We start from the raw sequence: 10,814 nt of genomic DNA on the forward strand, positions 1-10,814 counted from the left end.
GCACAAAGTTCTAAGCATTAGGTATTGGCTTCTTTCAAAACCTAGTTACACAAAGGGCAAAAAATAGCAATGTCATTATTCAAAAGGAATTCATGCCACTTATGAAGAATTCGTGCCACTTGTAGTTTGTTCACGCGATGGAGTGACGAGAGTGTGCATGCACGGGGTAAAGTCTACGCTTTACACATTAGGTTAGGAAGATAATAATCTCAATTGGCAAGTTAGATCATACTCTGAAAATGGGATAGGCTTCATTTCAAACCTGGTTACACAATCGGAAAGATTGAAGTTTAAAAAACAATGTCTTTATTCAAAAGGAATTCATATGCCACTTGTAGTTTGTACACGATGAGGAGAGAGGCAGTCTAATAAAACTAAGAGAGGGTTTTGCGGACGCTGGCCATGAGGCTTTCCACCTCACCCTTGTCAATGCCGAAGGCTGTCTCTAGCACCTCCTCGGGCAGGGGTGGGTATGCGTCGAAGAGAGCGGCGGCGAGCTGCGAGGTGCCCGGGTTCTGGCTATTGAGGGCGGAGATGGCGAGGGCGGAGTGGTGCTTGTCGGGGTTGAGCTGGAAGTGCACGAGGCCGCGAGGGAAGACAAAGAGATCGCCGGGGGAGAGGGTCTGCTCGAAGAGGGTATTGTTGGGCGTGGCGGTGACGAAGCCCACCTTGAGCGTGCCCTCGGCCAGGAAGAGCACCTCGGTGGCACGGGGATGCACGTGGGGCGGGTTTAATCCCTTGGGGTCAAAGTCGATGCGGGCGATGGACAGGCCCTGCGTGTTGAGGGCAAAGAAATTGGCCGCACTGGCCAGGTTGACGGACACGCCCAGCCCTTTCATAGGTTGGCCGGGATGCTCAAGCATCGTGAACTTGAAGTCCGCGTCCTGCACCTCGTCGGTTGGCTTGCAGGCGAACCCGTTGAGGGTGATCATGCTGGTGTTATCGGCCACACAGAAGTCCTGCAGAGGGTCTGCATCCGCGGCCCTCACTTCTAGTATGAGCGTAGAGGAGGCCAACAGCATCACTGCGCCCAGAAGAAGCAAGCTGCTGGCTGCTGCTGCTGCTGCTGCTGCCATGGTTTGAGGAATATTGTTGTGGGGAATGCGATGCGATGAGGAGCGTGGAAAGATTTGAGCGCGGCTGAGATGATGAGTATAGGCCTCTCCTCATAAGCTGGTATTTATGCTCTGCATGACATCCACTCGAAGGAACGAGTCCTAATATCCGCTCCAAGAAGGAACCAGTCATATCGCTCAAGAAAGAGTCCATGTGCATCGTGCCGCTTCGACCCAGTCGTTCCCGGCCAACGAGTCCTGAGGTGCCGGAAGGGAGGACGTCCCATCGATTGACGTAGTCTCCAAGTGCCGCCCATGTCAAACCGACATTCGCCGAGAACCTTGTGAGCTTTGAAGCCGCATATCGTTCACTGTTCCGAATGGACACCTTCACATTCATTGGTGTCTTGTATCCTCCTCCACGTCGGACTGATGCGAATTTGAACCTTGGAAGTACTGCGGCCTTCCAATTATAAGCCCGGCATTGCGAAACTAATAATGCTTGGGGGCCACACGGGTGTGAATATTGTAACTTCCTTCATGAATCTTTTTTCATTGGGGGAGAGAGAGAGAGAGAGCACACACAAGAGAGGAGTTGCACCAAACAAGAATGACTGTACTATGATAATACTTTCACCATTTACAATTCCTTTATAGCCGTATCTTATGATCTCTTAATAAGAGGGACTCCATACCTAGAGTGTTAGCACCACTAGACACACTACTAGATTCTGAGAATATCCAAAAAAAAAAACTCCCCTTCGAAGTCAAGGAGTGTCATCTAAGAGGGAGAACTTCCATATCATGATTTGGGCTCTTAGTGATGTGACGAGTGCCCTCCGACATTCATGTGTCTAATGAAAAATGTTTATTATCATGAGTATTGTGCAATGAAATCGGGGGTACAAGTGTGGCACTACTCATAGCATATATATCAATATTTGGGACAACGACTTCGCCTGCGAGCTCCGCCTCTCCAGCCCCCCGCTGCTTCTCGCCGTCGCGCCCCCCTCTCCCCCCCGCCAGTCCCCTGCATTCTCCTCCGTCCTCTCCCCCTGCTTCCTTCATTGCGCCCTTCCTCGCCTTTTCTCCCCCGCCTTCTGCCTCGCATCCTCCCCCGCCATCGCTCCCCCGCCTCCTTCCTCGTTACCTCCCCCGCCTTATCCTCCTCCGCCTCCTTCCACGCTGCCTCTCCCGCCATTCCCCCCCCGCTTGCTTCCTTCCCCCGACTTCTCTTCCCCCGCCTCTCTACCCCCCTCGCCTTCGTCTCCTCCGCCTCTCTTCTCTCCCCCCGCCACCTCTCCCCCCTCCGCCTTCTCATCCGCTGCGCGTTTTTTGTTTTTTGTTTTTTTGTTTTTTTTTGTTTTTTTTGTTTTTTGTTTTTGTTTTTGTTTTTGTTTTTTGTTTTTTTTTGTTTTTTTTTTCCTCCGCCTTCTCCCTCTCCTCCCCTTCCGTCTCGCCCCTCCCCCCACCGCTAGCTCCCCCCCGCCTCAGCTCCCCCCTTCCCCCCCCGCCCCGCCCCCGCTATCCTGTAGCCCTCCGCCTCTCCTTTTCCTTGCAGGGCTGTGTCCCTCCCGTTGGTGACCCCCGGTTTCTGGCCTTTTCCCTCTGGAGGACTCCATGGAAGCCGCTCCGACTACCCCTGCCGATTCCGGTCTCCGTCTGGAGTTCACAGCTGAAGATCTTCAGTTGTTTGTTTCCACAGTATCCGCTCTTGAGGCCTCCTCCTTGGTCTGCAAGATAGTGGGTAGCCGTCCGATGCGGAGAGAGCTTCGCGACCTTCTGCAAGGCAGCCTTGTTGGCGTGCCCGCCAAGATCGTCAGCGTAGATTTTTTGGGACGTGGCTACTACCAGGTGGATTTCGAGTCCTCCCACGCAGCTCAGATGGTGCTGGCTCGGAGCCCCATTGCCCTCCGCTCATCCCGGGCATCCTGGCGCGATGGACTCATGGTTTCGACCCCGCTTCTGACCCGCTAGCAGGCGCGACAGGTTTCCCCGTCACTATCTGCTTTCCTGGACTCCGTAGGGAGTACTTGCCCCTCTTGTCATCCATTGGCAAGGCGTTCGGGCAAGTGGTGGAGACGCCTCAGACAACGGCTTCTCAGTGATTGCTCGGGCAGCAGGACTCCCGGCCATTCGTGTTGTGGTTCCGTCACCGGAGTCCCTCCCGAAGACGATCCTCCTCCCTTGTCTTTCTCGAGGACATCTGATACAGCGCGTGGAGTATTCGGGCCTCCCCGGCCAGTGTTACACATGTCGGGAGATGGGCCATCTCGCACGTGCCTGTCCCTGCAAGGGGGTTCATCCTTCACGCTATGCCGCCTCTGGACCCCCTGCAGGAGACCCGAGTGGTGGCCATCCACCTCAGAGACCCCTCACCCGGAGAGCATTCCTTCCACCCCCCCTCTCCCCCCAGTTCCCCCCTCCCGCCTCCCCCAGCGGCCCCCCCTGACACCTATCCTCTGGCAGATGCCTCTCCATCCTCTCCTCGCTCTCCCCCCTCCTCCTCGCCGCGAGCCCCCATCCCTCCCTCGGCCTCTCCAGGATACTTCGCCAGACCACCCACTGCCCCGGGGAACTGTAGCTGGGTAGGCCAGAGTTCAGTCCAGCGGCTGTTCCACCACCACTCCGGGCCGGTGGAGATGGCGATCCTAGCTTCGCCTGCCACCACAGAGTTCTCTCCAAGCCTCCCCTGGGGGGCCCCCGCGAGGGATGGGGCTACCAGTGGATTACGGTTTTTTCAGGTGCCTCCAGCTGCTGGCCCGTTCGAGACACTGGTCGCGCCCTTGCGAGTTTGCATGGTGTGCCATCCCTCTCGTTCTCCTTCAGTGGTGAGCAGCATGGTGGCCTTCTCCTTTCCTCTCAGTGTTGCCCCAGACATAGCATGGGATTGCAACTCTGTAGAGGAAGTTTTGCGTGATCAGATACTGGAGTTTTCTCACCACTTCAGCGACTTGGGGCTCACGGACCTATTGCGATTACACTCAGCCCGCATGAGCTTGTTTGGTATAGGAGATTGGCGGCGGATCCGGTCCACACCTCAGTTGAGGCGGTGCTACTGATTCTCCTCCATGCCGCCCCGAGGGTGCAGCCGACCTTTAGATACATATATGCAAAGGATTGGTCTCACGCCTATGCCTTGGACAGGGCGAAGGCGGAGTGGGGCTGGACACAGAGACAGGTCACCCTCTTTTTGGAGAGACTCCGCACCCGGACAGACAGTGACTATTCTCCCTCCAAGCCGGCGCCCAAGACTCACAAAGTGGAGGGCAGATCATCCGGGCTGGCTGAGAGGGGTGAGCCAGTGGTGGCGGCTGCTTCACTTGCCATAGCTCATCCATGAGGATCCTCTCATGGAACATCCAGGGTCTCGGTGGACATCGCTGCTACATTGGTCGGGGCAAACTTCGCCAGGATATCCAGAGGGCTCTCGTTGGAGGACCCATAGATATCCTTTTCATCCAGGAGCACCACCTTTCTGCCGGGCGTACCCGCACCTGCGGGAAGATCTTGCCAAGCAGGAGTCACACTTTTTGGTCACTGGCATATGGCTCCCATGGGAACCAGGGTGGAGTATGCATCTCAGTCAGCGAGCAGCTTCTATCCGAGGTTGTGGACTCTGGCACTCTGGTCCAGGGTCAAGCGCAGTGGATCATCCTTCGGGTTGGGGAAGACCACATTGGCTTCCTCAACTTCTACGTCCCTAATGGGGCGACCGGGAGAGCCGAGTTCTGGAGCACCATTAGGCAGTCCCTCCCCTTGGCAGACCACTGGTGCCTAGGAGGGGATTGCAACATGCTGGAGGATGCAGAGGACAGGATGGGGGGCAGCCAGGAGACCATTCATGGGCCGGAGCTCGCTGCCTGGGAGGAACTAGTGCTTCAGGTGAGAGGCCAGGATCCGTGGACTCTCCCGGAGTTTGGTAGGTTGCAGGGGAGTCTATCTTTTTCGCGCTCGGATATACAGGCCATAGGAGTTAACCTTTCCCGCATTGACAGGTTTTACATTGATGAGTGGGCTTGTGATAGAGGTGGCACTGTGGGCATACTTGCAGGCTCCTCGTTTTAAGACCACTTTCCAGTGCTTCTCCAGATTGAGGACCCTACGAGAGAAGAGCGGGGCCAGAGCGTCTGAATTCCAGATTGTCTCATAGAGGAGCCCGAGATTGCGATTAGAGTTGAGCAGGTCTGGCAGTAGCTGCAGTTTAGGAGAGGAACGGCAGCCAGCAATCTTGCTAGTGGCTTGCAGGAGATCAGTCGGATGCTCAGACAGGCTGCCTTGGACCGTCAGGAGGCCTTCAGAGAGCAGGAGAGGAGCCTACGAAGGAGTCTAGCGTCCCTCCAGAGACTCCAGGAGAGGGATCCTACGAGCCCTTGGATCTCAGAGCAGATGGAGTCAGCTCGCACTGATGAGATCAGATCCATCGTCGAGGAGAGGAGGGTGGAGTTCCGATTCCATGCTCGGGCTTCTTTTTGGACACAGGCTGGAGATAGAGTGATTCAAGATTTCTTTGAGGCGACAGGGCCTCGCTTTAGACGAGAGGGTCTCAGGTGTCTTCGGCAAGCTGATGGCCAGGTTGTGGTGGATCCCCCTAGGGTTCGGGCGATAGCCACAAATTTTTACAGGGATCTTCTCTCTGCTGAGCCAGCAGATGACAGGGTGAGAGAGGCTCCGGAGGCAGTCTGGAGCTTCACGAGATCGGTTGTGCCGGCCCATTTGCAGCACTCCCTTCTCTCCCCCTTCTCGGATACGGAACTGGAGGAGGCTCTTCAGGCATTACCTCGGGGCAAATGCCTAGGAGAGGACGGTCTCTCAGTGGCTTTCTTCCAGAGGTATTGGGGCCTATTACATAGGGGCTTCAGATTGGCATTCCAGGAGATTATGGAGTCGGGAGTCATGCCGGACAGCATGGCAGAGGGGTTGATTCACTTGATCCCCAAAGAGGGAGGAGACAGACTGTGGGTGGAGATTAGACAGTGGAGACCGATCACTTTGCTAGGCACGGCCTACAAGGTCCTAGCTAAGGCGATCAGCAGGCGGCTTCAGCCTCACCTTTCGGACATCATCCACTCCATGCAGACAGGCTTCATCCAGGATAGGAGCATTCTGGATAACATTTTCTCTTTCTGGGAGGCTACAGCTTTGGCTAGATTTCGGCAGGAGGATCTCGCAGTGCTCCTTCTCGACTTCGAGAAGGCATATGATCGGGTGGACTGGGCCTTCTTGGAAGGCACTATGGAGAGGATGGGCTTCCCCCCTCAGTGGATCCGTGGGGTCTCTGCACTCTACACATCGGCTCATAGCCAGGTGTGCTGATACAGGGCGTGCGCGGAGAGAGGTTCCAACTCTCGCGCTCGGTGCGGCAGGGGTGCCCCTTGGCGCCCTTTCTTTTTCTTTTTGTGGCGGAGGCCATGAGCACTTTTTTGACGGCACAGGATACAGGTTTGCGGGGCCTCGAGCTTCCTATCCGCACCTCGGAGGAGCTCCTAGACTCGGAGTTTGTGGATGACATTGCTGTCTATCTTCAGGGAGGTGAGGAGAACCTCCGCCGCTTCGCCTCAGCCATGGACAGGTTTTGCAGAGCTTCGGGTGCTTTGATCAAAACTGGCACAAGTCGTGTGGGTTATGGGTCAGTTCTATGCCCCCCCGACTTGGAGGCCAGTTGATGGTTTTCAGTGGCTGCCCCCCGGCACTATAGTGCGTTATTTGGGATGCTACGTGGGCATTGACATATCTCCGGAGCAGCAGATAGCCCCCCTTTTTCTGAGCATTCGGAAGAAGCTTCTGTATTGGAGTACCGCTCGTTTATCTCTGGTTGGCCGAGTAGTTGTGGCCAACCAAGTTCTGCTTGCTACCATGTGGTACATCACTTCTTGCTGGGCCTTCTCGCGGGCGTGCATTGGCCAGGTGCAGAGGCTCATCAGGAACTTTCTTTGGTCCGGTGGCGACCGGCGGCCCGCCAGGGCCAAGGTGGCATGGGCTGTGATCACTCAGCCGAGCGAGAGAGGCGGCCTGGGCATTGTTGATCCTATTTGCCAAAGCCGAGCTTTGCTTGGCAAGTTGGTAGTTCGTGGCCTCCTGCCAGGCGTTGAGCCGTGGTGGAAGGAGTTTCTTGTTTCCAGGATGCTCAGCCGCACTCCTTCTCTTAGCGGCCCTTGGACCCCAGCATCAGGTGGATCTTTACAGAGCAGCGATCCAGAGGAGTAGGCCTTGGCTTTGAGGAGCGTTTTGCAACTAGCCTTCTGAGGGCCTGGGCGCATCTGAGGCCGTCACTCTTCCAGACTCCCTCGGGCACCGACGAGGAGCGCCTGAGGCAGCCATTGATCTGGAACCCCTTGATTCGACTTCCCAGCGTCCATATGGTTGGATCGCGGCCTCACGTGTCGTGGGGCCCGTTGAGCTCCGGCCCAGCCCAATCCCTAGATGACTGGATATGTTTTCAGCAGCTGCCTCTAGAGGCTCAGGAGAGGAGACTCAGTGGGATGAGGGGCAGAGAGTCGATGAGATAGGACATAGAGGCGGCCATCCCTCGGGAGTGGCGGACCCCAGTATAGGACCCTCCACCTCCACAGTGGATGGGTGTCTTTACTCGGCATGAGATCCTTCTAGCGGTCTGCGGCACAGCGGAGAGAGTCGCCCCACTCACTTTCGAGGTGGGAGAGGGTGGCCAGCTTCAGAGGACACGACTCGATTTGGATGGGCTCCAGGGTTGTATTCTTCAGAGGGTGCGGGTGGTCGGCTTTCATCGGAGACAGTGGCATGTAGACCCCTCACCGGCCTCGATAGGGGAGGACTGTTCTTGGAGATTATGGGCTTGGGACAGCGGGCCTCTTATTCGCCTTCATCAGTGGGATCCAGGTGAGTGGTTTTGGCGAGATCCCTACTCGGCCCCCACCAACCCAGGCATCCCCTTTTTTCAGTACACAGCGAGGCTAGGGCGGCGGATTCAGAGGCACAGGATAGCGAGCACCCCGGCGGCCGAGCATTGGCGGCGACAGGGGCTCTCCCCTGCCTTTCTTAGGGACTTCTGGTGGCAGCGCCTTTGCGCCAGCTTCCGGCCCCGGAAGGTGACGCTTTTTCTCTGGCTCACAACGCATAGAGGACTGGCTATGGGGGCTTGGCTAGCTTTCGGCAGACACCCAGCGTCCTGCCCTCGTCGGTGCGGCCATGCACAGGAGTCGCAGCGGCACTGCTTATGGGATTGCCCACAGGCACAGCAGGTCTGGCAGCGCGCTCTCAGGATGGTTTTCGCAGGCTCACCAGGTGAGATGCTGGTGACGTGGGGTGCAGTGGCTTGGGCCACGGACAGCGGCCCGGCCCTTGGATATGAGGACATCCCTGGCAGTGCGACCATCCAGGTCTCTGACAGGGCGATGGCGGTGGTTCCGACGCCAGACTTCTCTTCGGCAGCCCCTTAGGAGGGGGTCGGGCACAGATGGGAGATGATCAGCAGCATGACGGCTTGGCACATGTGGAGAGCCCGATGCAGGGAGGCCATTGACCGCCAGGCAACTCTACCGGCGGAGGTCATACAGGCCCTCTGGGTGGACATCATTCACACCTTGAGAGGACACTGGAACTCCAGGGCGACTCGGACCGCATGAGAGGGCGCCGCAAGGCTTTCCTCCGCACGTGGCAGCCTGGCCCTTTCCCCACCGCGAGGGGCGAGGATGTCACTTGGCACTATAGGCCTCCAGTTTGGCTTTTCTCACCTCCCACATGTACTACTAGGTAGCCCCCCCCAGAGAGCGGCCAGCCAACCACGGGGGTGGAGCTCAGGTGTTCACTGTGTTTTTATCCCTCCTTGCGAGGTGAGCTTTGTAGCCTTATGGCGTTTTCTCATTAACTAATAGAAGGATCGTTTTTCCGGGGAAAAAAAAAAAAAAGAAATCGGGGGTACGAAACTTCATACAGTTCTTACGTTTTCACTACAAACCAAATGTATAAGCAAACGTGCCAGACCTCATAATATTACTTAAGGCGAGTCAACTAAGAATAAAAAACTAAGACATTCCTAGTGACATTACACTTAACCAATGGGGAATAAATTTCCTAAGAGTTCTATACATGTGATGATGGACTCTAACATTATGTCATAGAGGTCTATAGATCATGTCCTCTTTTGAAAGAAGAAAGATAGTACATACCATCTCTCACTATCTTTTTGTTGATTAAAGATGATAGGCAAACTATAAAGAGAAAATATTCCATATATTCATGATTTGTTGAGTTAGTGAGCTAGAACAAAGTGAAAGTACACATGGTGCCAAGATAGGCAAGGATAGGAGAACGTGGAAGAAAGAAAGAGAGGTAACACACACAAGAGAGGAGTTGCACCAAACAAGAATGATTGTACTATGATAATACTTCCACCATTTACAATTCTGTTATAGGCATAAAACCTCATCCCATGTTCTCTTAATAAGAGGAAGTTCACACCTAGAGTGTTCGCACAACTAGACACACTACTAGACTATGAGAATATTAAAAAAAAAACACTTTTGAAGTCAAGGAGTGTCATCTAAGAGAGATAACTTCAATATGATGGTTTGGGTGCTCAAGTGATGTGACTAGGGCCCTCTGACATTCATGCGCATCTCATGAAAAATGTTTATTATCATGAGTATTCTACAATGAAATTGGGGGTACAAAACTTCATACAGTTCTTAGGTTTCCACTACAAACCAAATGTATAACCAAACATGCTAGACCTCATAATATTACCTAAGGCGAGTCAACTAAGAATAAAAACAAAGACACTCCTAGCGACATTACACTCAACCAATGTGCACCGCTTAAAATATCCTTGTCCACCCTCACTTATGTGCCTAAGCAAGATTAATAGTTTGTTTCAATCATTACATTTCCCGCATAATTTTTGTTAATTATGTAGTCAAGGGATGACCAAGCCAAGTGAAAGAGCGGGCATCCACTCAATGTGTGCTTAGACTAGCCTAGACAAGGTTAGACAATAAATGGGTTATTGGGTATGGACGCCCAAACTTATAACTCCCTTGTATATGAGTGAATTTATCTAATGAGAGAAAGGGACATTCCCTTGAGTGTTGATTGAGAATGTGCTCTTACTCCTTGTGCTCTAGCTCTCTACCCTATCCTCATATTCTTTTCATAGTGCTTATGTGAGAGTGTGTGTGTGTGAGAGTTCTACCCTCTTGCCCTCTTGGAGCTTCTTATAATGTAGAAGATAATGCCATACAAAAACATTGGATCTAAAAAATTGATAGCATGCTTCTTCAAGACAAACAATCTAGGCATTGTACAACATATGTACAATGCCTAGATTCATAATTAAGTTCTGACACTATTGATAGTGTTAGAACATTTAATTGGAACCATAGAGTGATTTTTTTTTTCTATTCTAGATAACCTTTGATAATGTTCATCATCAATTTTCTTAGATGCACATACATGTATCTATGTGCATACATGTATGTATATTATGTATATCATTTCTATATAATATAATAGTAAGGCTTCTAAGGGCAACCATGGAATCATGATCTTCTACCCAAATGAGAAGGGTGCTGAGAGCTCTTTGTTCACCTCCCAACCATAGACAAAATAAACATATGACCCTTTTGTACATGGAATCCACTCTTTTATTAGCTAGTATGCTCTTCACATGTACCTGCCCACTCTCACTAGTGTCCGGCTAAGTCTTGAGTCCTACCGATCATTTTTCGCTCCCCTAAACACCGCCCGTGTCTTGTTTGGACGGTCGAGGTCTCTAGGCTCCCA

At 53.4% G+C, this 10,814-nt stretch overlaps 1 pseudogene; it reads right to left on the minus strand.

Annotated features, from left to right (window-relative positions):
* Positions 1–374: 374 nt before the first annotated feature.
* On the minus strand, positions 375–1,076 carry LOC147613614 (germin-like protein 8-2 pseudogene; annotated as a pseudogene).
* Between the last annotated feature and the right edge of the window lie 9,738 nt (positions 1,077–10,814).

The sequence above is a fragment of the Cibotium barometz genome, chromosome 43 (genome assembly GCF_041138505.1).
Source record: "Cibotium barometz isolate CiBa-2024 chromosome 43, ASM4113850v1, whole genome shotgun sequence".
Lineage (NCBI taxonomy): Eukaryota > Viridiplantae > Streptophyta > Polypodiopsida > Cyatheales > Cibotiaceae > Cibotium > Cibotium barometz.